Raw genomic sequence first — 11,617 nt, 5'->3', positions numbered from 1 at the left:
TTGACAATTCTGCACACATAAGGGTGTGGACAAAGACGTTTCATTTCTTAATTGTTTGTCTGCGACAAGCTATAAAGAGATTAAATGTTATAAATTTATAAATAGAATATATTGTTCCAAACCTATAAGACTGCAGAAATTATTCCTGTAAAAAGAAGCTATGGTGTATCTAGAAATGTGTTTTTAATTATTAAATCATTTCTCTCTGAGAGGTTCATAAGAGTAGTGGTTGCCGGGCAGAAATCAGAAACTCACAGTATTAATGCTGGAGTCCCTCAGACTCTCTTCCTGATCAACCATCAATGATCTATCAATCACGTCCTAAGATCATTCATAGACAACGTATGACAACACTTCAAAGACTGTAAATTACCGCATTCTCTCTGATTCTCCCTCCTCTGATCTTGAGCACCTGGTGCAATGCGGAAAAGAGGTGGCTGGTTAATTTGATGCATCTAAAACCAAGATTTTATCTTTCCATCATCAATGCTCTGACACCCATCTGGCATCAGTTGAAATGAATGGCTCCCATTTTGGGAAGTCTCCATGTTTTGACAAGTTTCTGGATCTGACCTTTACTCCTGATCTAAAATGGAACACATACACGTTGCTGGAAAAACGGTGCAATCATTCTACTGCTCCAGTACATATCTAACTGCCAATGTAATTCTCTACCTGTATAAGAGCCAGTTACATCCTAGGACAGAGTACTGTTGCCACATCTGGCCAGGAGCTGCTAGGCTGCAAAATATACTTTGTAGCCTAGTAGGGAATGTCCTTTTCTCTTCCTTGCAACCTCTTTGTCACAGAAGAGACATTGCGAGCCTGTCTCTGCTTTGTTATTAGTTTCATGGGAAGTGTTCATCCGGGCTCCAATCTATGATCCCTCTCCTTGACAAACTTTCACAAAAAAACATTTGTCTTGCTGAAACCACTATCAATAATTTCCCACACTTTTTATCTGTGCCTAAACCTAAACATAGATTTCCTGAACAAAGCTTCTTTCTTAGAACTGCATGCCTATGGAACTCTCTTCCGTTTCCCTGACTACAATATGGTGATCTTCAAGTCCAATGTAAACAACTTGATGAACCGTCCTCTTAAGTAATCCAATTTCATATTAAATTTAGACTACTACGATATTGGCCCATTGACTATTGTACACTCATTAACCTGTATCCTCAAGTGGCCTCTGGGCCTTGATAAGTGGTGATTCCTTTGTAAAAAAAAGTAAGGTTATGTGAAGATTTATTTTTTTTATCTCACTTGCGATGCAATCTTCTATCTGTACAAGTGTCAAATACGATCTAAAATAGAGTACTGCTGCTACATCTGGAAACCATAGATTGGAACTCAGTCATAAAAGTATCGATAGAGCAGAGATAGATTCGCAACATCTCTTCTGTGAGAAAGAGGGAGTAGGGAGCTCCTCCTAAAAGCACCCTTTCTTGCCTTGACAGAGTACAAAACCATCTTCAAAATTTAGTGGGTGATGACCTTTTCACCTCTCTACTCCCTCTTTCTCACAGAAGAGATGTTGCGAATCTATCTCTGCTCTATCGATACTTTTATGACTGAGTTCCAATCTATGGTTTCTTCCCATAAAACCTCGCCTAGCTGAAACAACCACCAACAACTTTCCTCACTTCTTATCTTAGGACATATTTGACTCTTGGACAAATGGAGGATTTTATTTCGAGTGAGATACTTTTCGAACGTTAGAATGATTGCACCATTTTTCATGGATTTTTGCAATCGAGTGCTTCAAAATTGTTTTATTCAGGAAAATAAATTTTACCTGTCCTGGGACGGGTATTCTCCTAGTGTATAAATTTCCAAGCCGGAATTATTTATCTTAAATTAATAAATAGTTCATTTAAACTGGATAATTATATGGTTTTTAGTAAAAAAAAAAAATGTTAAATCGGTCATATTTTAAATCAGCCATATTTACTTTCATTTATTTACTACTTAGTCGCAGAATACTGCAAAGCAGCATCGGCTTTTTCTGTTCATACTGAAAAGGTTGACGTTGAGCACAAGAAATCGATCAATGTGCCATCTGTCTACACGATGTCTGGAATCACTCCTCCATAGATCCATCGAGAGGTAATAACCAAGGCAGAGCCTGACAAGCAGAACAATGCCAATCGCGGCCCCCTATCTGGATATCAGGAGGTGCCACAGCGATTACCATCTCACAAAATTTTGCCATTAGCACAGACCTCAGACGAACAACACCAGCATTCTTCCACCTGCATTATTGGAATGAATCAAAGACAAAAACGAGGTTCTTCCAGCACCAAAAGAAAACATCCCAGCAAGTTTTGAACCCTCCTGAAAAGAGTGGGTGATAATCAACCGGACCTAAGCAAAGGTTATCAAAATATGAAACAATTAAGTGGGCCTATGTACAGGACGCTCAGTGTCCCTGCGGTGCCAATGTGAAGACTATCGCACACATCCTCACAGACTGTCCCCTAAGCGAGGCTGCTTTGATGTGGTCCTGAGGGATTTGTTGAACACTGCCTGATGATGGATTTCGAGATGGAATGAAGTGCGATGATGATGATGATGATGATGTACTTGTGTGAGTACAATTTTTAGATTATTTACAGCATCATTGTTTAAAAATGATGAGAGATCGATTAGAGAAATCCCTAATCATTGACAAAAATGTGTTTTTACATAAAACCAGTTAATAATGCCTTTTTTTAAGTCGTCAGAATTGATTATCATTGGCTGGTCATTCAACAAACATAAAAATAGAAAATAATAGCCATCAAGTTTACTATATCTTATTATAAATTTTCCTACTGTGTGTGTGTGTGTGTGTGTGTGTGTGTGTGCGTGTGCGCGTGATGGGGTTTATCTCAGCCTACAGGCAACCCACCCAGGCAAGTTAGGTACCGAAATGAAACTTATGACCCAGCGGATGTTTTAGTGATATTTTTATCCATGTTTGGTGTATGGAAATGCAAAAAAAAAAAAAAAAATAAAATAAATAAAAAATAACGATTTAATAAACAACGTTTTATTTACTAGATATTTTTCCGGTACAAGAACCCAAGTTTGCCCAGTTGGGCAAACTTGGGTTCTTGTGAAAGAAACTTCTTGTGAAAGAAACTTCTAATAGGGGAACAAAGGGTCACGATTACAATGTCTCCTTTTCATAACACCTCAGCATTCCTCTTGGTCCAAGATGAAAACCCATTTCCATCACTGGTTTGATCAACACTGTTGATTATATCACAGATTTCCATTTCTTCATTTCGGTTATCTTTTGTGCATAAATCTAGGCTATGCAGACCTTGGGAATCTCAAGGAAGATTTTCCCCATCGTAAGCATTAAAAATAAACCAAAGTTAAGTTTGTTGATATAAACAAAAATACTAGTTGACACACTGGTTCTGACAGCGTTTGAGAAATAAAGAACTTTGATAGAACATTTGAATATTTATTTATCTCATATAAAGATCAAGTGTTAGCCCCTAGGATGGGGTCCCCTTTGATTTCTGAGAACTTCGACTGAAGTAAAATAAAACAAAAAAAATATCTGAAAAAAAATTGAATATTGAATGCAGCAGCAAATCCGGGGAACATATACCAGAAAGAACTGTTGGAAATAAGCTATATGCCGTTCACTATGACTATGCAATCCCTATATATACATACCTAGAAATGGGGCTATTAAACCTGACATTGATATGAGATAAGAAGGAGAAAGAAATCAATGTCCCCAGTGGTGCTGGCCTAAAACAGAGCTGAGAGGGAAAAAGTTATGAAATACCAAGGTGTCATATATACAACATGAAAAGACACTGGAATCTAAGGAAGATTTTCATCAGTCCAGTAATTACAGATGCAACTGGATTCATGAAAAAGAACTTGAAAAATAAATATAATAATAATTGTATAAATAAACTATTGGATGTATAACCGATGACTGACCAAGTGATGATTGTGAATGTCCTATTGTAATGAGGGGAGGGGGTTGTAAAAGCATTATACTAAATAAGAATTATAATCTAGATGACAGCATGATGTGGATGAAGAGTGTGGGTATTTGGAACGTGATTGTGATTTTTGTGATAATTGCAAGGTTGAGAAAAAAATGAAAGTTTATTGTTTGTATTTTGATGTATGCCGATTTGAAGAATGGGTTAAAGATTATTTTTAGAATAACATCACTGATCAAGAGAGAATCGAAACAAACAAAAAAAAAAACAAAAAAAACCTTGCTGGAATGTAACAGTTGCTTTTGCTGCTTAAAGATTATTTCATGGTTCTTGCTCCACCGCAATGTTGCAGCTGAACAGATCAAAACTGCGATGATATACTTTCACATTACACTCTCTGCATAATCACTAGGGCTATGACAAGAGCATATTCATTTCATTATTTTGACTCGAGTATATATCAGTTAATATCTTATATGTTTTTATATAGACTCCTGACACATCCCACGCCTCAAAACTGGGCACTTGGGAGTGCTTGAGTACCACACATGCCTGTGCAATTAGATTAGGGTGACCTTCTTCTGATGGGTTGAGGGTACCGGATTGACAGTTTCTGGCTGCTGTTTCCGACTGGTAGTACAGGAGCCCTAACTCTTTGGTAGCACTTAGAGTGGCTGCTCCATCAACAGTTGTATAATATTGAAATGTTTGTAGTGCCATGTCACGCATGGAAAGGGACCCTGCACTCATCCCCGATGGGCTTTCCTGAAGCCACAGTCCTACTTGAAGAAAGGTCAGCTAATGGTCTACTTGTGTTGCATGTCTTATACCCTGCATAACCTCTTGTTCAGCTCCCCCTTACCTAACCGAAACTCTTTAAAAACATGATGACAGTTCAATAAAAAAAATGAGCTTAAACCAGGCCTAGGGACAAACAAATCCAACTCGCCTCCTCCCTTGAGGCTTGCATTCACTAACATCCGTGGACTTAGAACTAATTTAGCTGATGTTGAAGCATTTCTCCTAACAAATACCCAGATATCTTAGCACTAAGCGAGACTAACCTTCACTCCTCCATCCCCTCTAACTACTTTAACATGCCTGGCTATCTCCCACTCTGCCGTAAGGACTCTGACAGACATATGCACGGACTTGGAGTCTACATTCGTAACACCCTTCCCTTGACTAGAGAAATAAACCTAGACGATCAAGCCTTTATGTGCTTTAGACTAAACATACAACATAACATTAGCTACTATTATTTTTTGTACTGCTCTCCCTCGACCCAGGACTGCAACATAATAAACAAAGTCTCTGACAGTATAGACACAGCACTCTCCCTCGACACTAGCGCACAAGTACATGTATTTGGTGACTTTAATGTTCACCACAAAAACTGGCTTGGTTTGTTGGGGGTATTCATGTTGAGGGGGTACAAGCGCTTGTAGTTCGTCAGAGCGTTCACCATTAAAGTACTTATAGAACAGACAGAAGGATGCTACATTCCGTCGAGGGGACAGAGGCTGAAGCTTAGATGACAGCTCAGGACCTATCAGATTGGCGGCTTTCTTTTGAACCTTGTCTAGGAGTGAGAGACTTGTAGCAGATGCACCAGCCCAAATGTGACAACAGTACTCCATACATGGGCGAATGGTGGCCTTATAGAGGTACAGGAAACTTTCAGGCGTAAGTAGCTTTCTAGCACGGTAGAGAGAGCCCACCTTCTTTGCAGCGGCCTTGGCAATGCTCTCAATGTATCTATTCCAGTTCATGTTCCTTATAAATGTTAGGCCAAGGAGTTTAAACGAAGTACTTTCGGGTAATGTGTTCTTAGCCATTGTTATTGGTGGTAGTAAAGATTTCTTATAATTATTGAAGAAAACAAGCTTAGTCTTGGCAGCATTGAATGTAACCATCCATTTTTGTCCCCATTCCACCACAAATTGGAGGTCATCTAGTGTTTCTGCCATTTAACTTCCCAACGGAATCAAATCTGATCATTATTCAAAGAATTGTTGCGTGTGTTTTCGAAATACCTATATACGAAGACTTCATATGTCAATAATTTTAGATTCAAGAAACAGAAAATATTTATTTTTGTATTAAGGAGTTACTACTCAATGTTATCCGAGATTTTATTTATATACCTTCCATGACAGAAAGATGTTCGAGACAGTTGAATTCGAAAAGTCATCATTCTAGTAGAAGAGCACTCTGGCCGACCAAAAATGCCTATGCAGCCCTGCCGGCATTTCCCAGCAGTAGTGCCTCGAGCAATTAACAATAAACAAACCGCTTTTCAAAAAGTGAGAAGGTAAATCCTGGGAAGGTATGCCTCTTAGAATTGCAAAGGATTATACCTGCTACTTCAACAATGTCAAGTTATTTTTGTATGAAGTAACTTTGAAGATGTTGAATGATGATGAATGCTATGAGAGGATTGAAAATAATGGAATGAATAAAATTTGATGACTAATGACAAATGTTTATTTACATTCGGTTTGAAAATGACCATGTTGTAGCTCTCAGGGAAGCAGTCTTGTAGCAGTGTGTTCTTGGAAAGACCTGTTTATTGAAATTCCGTTGATGCTAGGCATAATGAGAGAGAAAGGAAAAAAATAGCTGATAGCTGATTATAGTTGAGGGTGAGCCAAATGTTTCCTTTTCATTAGTTGCTGCACTGAATGTAGGGGATGACACCACTTTATTCCCAGGATTACTTTACTTGCTCTTCGTCCTCCCTTTATAATGCTGACAAGGGACATCAAGGGACAGTATTTTATAGGTATGTGCAATTTAATGGTGAAAACTGATAGAGGTCATGGTTTTGAAAGCCGACTTATAAATTTTTTATAAGTTTCCAATTACTTTTTATTATGTTTGAAAGATTGGGTCCTAAATTAAATCTAAGGAAAATTATATTTTTATACGTAAAAAAAAAAAAATTAAAAAGTATCTTTTTTTTTTTGTGTGTTTGGGATGATTACTGAAGATCTCCTCCAGTCCATCAGTGAACACTTCTATCATTACACAAAATGGACTGGCATTTATAATTTTACGATTTATTGTAGTAGGAACACTTGACACATTCCTGCCTTACAGAGAGGGAACATTCACTCACTTCGACTGGAAGATTATTTTTTTTTCCTTTATAAAGCCGTTAGTAATAGACAGAGCTAATAAGAGAATTCATAAGCTAATAAGAGAATGCATAAAACTTAGGTATCTCATAATAGTTAGACAATACAGAACTGAAAATATGACTGTGATACATGTTCATTCTCACAATTCTGAGGCAGCACGTCAGGACTGCAGAACCCAATGCGAAAGGAGATTGCCAGTACATCTCTGAGCAAACACCAATGTGATTACTAAGGTTATGACAATAGAATATTCTTATTGTTTTGACTCTCTAGAATATATCCGACACAGTTAATCAATCGAGAACCACATCACTCTTTTATTACATTTTCACTCCAAACAAGGCACATTGCCACTTTGGTGTAGGGGGCTACTATCAGGGGCAGCAACTATTGGGGCACTATGTAGAGATTTGGGCAGCAAGATGTCGGTTTACGTTACACTTGAACTTCTCTATGTCAGTACAGTTGGGGAAGTAGGGACCTGGAATGGAATTCCAGAGTCTAGCGGTTCTAGGGAAGAAACTACTGGAGTAAAAGTCTCTCTTGCATCTAGGGATCTCAACTGTGAAGAGGTGGGATTTAGCTGCTTGTCGGGTTTGTCGGGGGTATTTAGGTCGTGGGGGCACAAGTGTCTGCAGTTTGTCAGAGTGTTCACCATTAAAATACTTGTAGAACAGGCAGAGGGATGCAACGTTTCGCCAATGGGACAGAGACTGAAGCTTAGATACCAGTTCAGGGCCTATCAGATTGGCGACTCTTTTGTCTAGGAGCGAGAGACTAGCAGCAGATGCACCAGCTCAAATGTGACAGCAATATTCCATACATGGACGAATGGTGGCCTTATAGAGGTACAGGATACTTTCAGGTGTCAGTAGTTTTCTAGCACGGTAGAGAGAACCTAACTTCTTCGCAGCGGCCCTGGCAATGTTTTCGATGTAATTGTTCCAACTCATGTTTCCTGTGAACGTTAGGCCTAGCAGTTTGAAAGATGATAGGGAGTCACTGGCCATTGCTATTGTTGGCAGAGAAGGTTTCTTGTAATTATTGAAGGAAAACAGTTTAGTCTTGGCAGCATTGACTGTGACCATCCATTTTTGTCCCCATTCCACTACAGATCGGAGGTCATCCTCTAGTGTTTTTGCCATTTTTTTTAGCTATGTGTTCATTTGTTTTCCTGTCATGCCTGTTATAGAGTGTGGTGTCATCAGTATATATACCAATCTCAGAGGCAGTTTTGTCGGGGAGGTCATTAATAAATATTAGGAACAATAAGGTCCAAGGATAGACCCTTGAGGCATTCCCGCATTTATATATTGTTTAGATGTACGACCGTCGAGGACAACCTGGATTTTTCTCTTATCTAAGAAGGATTTAATTGTGTTAAGTATTCTACCAGTGATACCGTATGATTTAATTTTCCTGAGGAGACCCTCATGCCATACTCTGTCAAAAGCCTTAGATATATCTAGAGCTACCACTCTGCCCTCCCCTCTTTGTCCAGTAAATGGTATATACGTTCAGAGATTAGTGAGGATGTCTGCGGTGGAACGGGCTTGTCTAAATCCATATTGTTTGTCAGTAAGAAGTTTAGCATTTGTAAGGTGACGGACTAGAGCATGGTTAATTATGGTCTCAAATATTTTGGCGAAAAGTGGGAGGAGGCTAATGGGGTGATAATTTGATGGATCAGTTCTTTCGCCAGAATTCTTGAATACTGGTACCACAGAAACAGTTTTCCAACAGCCCGGAAAGCATGATTCATTAAGGCATTTGTTGTAGAGTTTGGAGAGACCTGGAGCTACTTCGGCTGAGCACTTTTTTAATAGCACAGCTGGAATGATAACCAGGTCCACATGCTTTTGAAGTGTCAAGGTTTTTTATGATAGCATGCACCTGAGCAGGGGTGATTTTTCATCATGCGTGGGCGTCTGTCTGCAAAGGAAAGTCAGGTAGGGGGTTGTTGGAAGGATCCAGTGTGGAGTTGGAGGCAAACTGGCTGGCAAGCATATTAGCCTTGTCGGTTGCTGAGCAAACAACCTTGTGATTGTTGGTTAGTGGGGGAATTGTTGATTTCCCATTATTTACTACACTGTTGTAGATTTTCCAGAAGTCACGAGTTCCTAATTTTTGTGCTTCGATGCGTTTTTTACTAGTTTTCGTAAATATTCTTTTAGCTGTCGCTATTTCCTTCTTAACGTTACTCCTAGCTTCTATATACTTCTGTCTGTTTGAACTAGACTTATGTCGGTTAAATCTGTGGTATGCATGCTGCCTTTGAGCAATGGAAGTTGCACAAGTAGAAGTGGGGAGAGTGGGGCTTGCTATAAAATTTCCGCATGGGAACATGTGCTTCAATTGCCGTTTTGAACCATTCAGTGGTCTCATTTGCGCACTGTTCAGCAGGAAGAGAAAAAATATTTCCCCATGGGGCATCACTGATAAGATCTCTGATGGCTTCCCAGTCAGCCTTTTTATAATATTTCGTTGTTTTGAGCACTGGCTCTTCAGTTTTGGGTCTAGAGTTTAGGGCGATTTCGACCATTATCACTGTATGATTAGCGTTCCTGAGTGGGCTGTCAGCATTTGTAATACAATCCTCGGGAACTGTGATCAGAAACAGATCTAGGAGTGATGCATATTTTTCTTGCTGGTCAGGGAAACGGGTTGGAAACGTAACCATTTGCATCACCCCTACACAGAGATCCCTAGGTGTAAGAGAGCCTTCTACTCCAATAGTTTCTTCCCCAGAACTTTGGACTCTCTTCCAGGATTCTGCTTTCCCAACTGTACTGACATGCAGAAGTTCAAGTGTAATGTGAACAGATATCTTGCTACTCATCTCCCTTCATAATAGCCCTGCAACTTATGTCCCCGATAGTAGCACCTACTTCACTGTGCCTTGTTTGGGGTGAAAATTGAATTTAAAAAAAATACTGAAGTTAGACAATGCAATGTAATACTCAAAAGAATTGGTTAAGCATGGGACATAACTCTGCATAAAATTTACAGAATTATCTCCCTTATAAAGTTGCTGTGAGATTTCCCCCTACCAACTGGGTATTTTAAAGCGGGCGAGATAGAAAAAAAAAAAAAAAAAAAAAAAAAAATTACTTAAGAACATTTCTCTTTAAGATTAAAAAAAAATATTCTAATGAATTTTAATGTTAAAAATGAAATCACAAAAATCAAATGAATTAAATAAAATGGCGCTATTTTACAATTTGTCACTGTGAATTCTAAGAGGCAAACCTAACCTTCTACTAAGAATCTTTCACCGCATAATTTAGGATGCGATATTTTTTTGTTTCTTTTTTTTTTTTTTTTTTTTTTTTTTTTTAAATCAAAGCATTAAGAGAAAGCTGCGACGAATTTGTTTTTATGGAACAAAGTTGATAACATTAAATACAAATATTAAATACAAAATGTAGTCTTTACGCGACTCTTAAGAGAAAACCAACGAACCCACGTTATTTTCATTAGATGAAAACATTTAAAAAAGAAGTGCGGAAATTTTTTTTTTTAATTAAAAAGTAAATATTATGGTAAGGTTATTTAATCTTTAAAAAATACCAAGAATGAAACTCTTAAAGCTGCGGCAACTTTTTTTCTGTTACAAAACTTATAATATTAATAACACCAACATAAGTTTTTAACATTACAAAAACCTTCCCCCCTTTTCCTTCTTCTTATTTCCCTTTCTATCTCCCTCACTTCCTGACTGGTTTCCTAACTTAAAATGTACAAAACATTAATATTGTAACCCTTTTCCCTCTCCCATTGCAAAACGCATTCATTTTCTGCAGAGTAGAGAACAAAAACGATAAAATCCATTACAAAACAACCAAACCAAACACTATAAATTAGCGATTGAAAATACAAAGAACTTGAAGAATAAAAACCTACAAAATAACTGGATGCAACATGAATACTATTTCCAACATAACTGGATGCAGCATTAAATAACCGGAAAAGGGTTGACGTGCCGTAAAACAAAATAACCAAACCAAATTTAATCTTCCTCTTAAAAACTCACATTAAATATTCATCGCTTAATTTTCACATGGATATGGATTTCACATGGAATGCACGTCCTTTACCCTCAGTAACCAGCTTTCGCCGCCTCCACATATCATCATCACACTGTGTGCATATGTTTGATAAGCTCGTCCCTTGGTTGACAATGATAATACTCTGCTAAGTTATCAATGACAGATATCTTCATTTCAATCTTCATAACTGGACATAAAAGTGGCTCAAAAATTGTTCAAACAGGGAATCAATTTTACTTGTCCCGGGACTTCAATTTTTCTAGTATCCTTTCTGCTTATGAAGTTATTTCCTTCCTTTTATTCATCTATTTGGTACCAAACTGGTCAAGAAAAACAGATGTCCAGACTACTCTGTTCCGTCTGCCTGCTTCCCTCCGGACTACAACTTGGTTGTCTTCAAGTCTAATGTTAACAAATTCCTAATGAACCGCCCCCTTAAGTAAACATTTCAGCAAATCTCCTCACT

Source organism: Euprymna scolopes, chromosome 37, assembly GCF_053919585.1.
Source record: "Euprymna scolopes isolate OS-2025 chromosome 37, ASM5391958v1, whole genome shotgun sequence".
NCBI lineage: Eukaryota > Metazoa > Mollusca > Cephalopoda > Sepiida > Sepiolidae > Euprymna > Euprymna scolopes.
Note: the sequence above shows the minus strand (reverse complement) of the source record.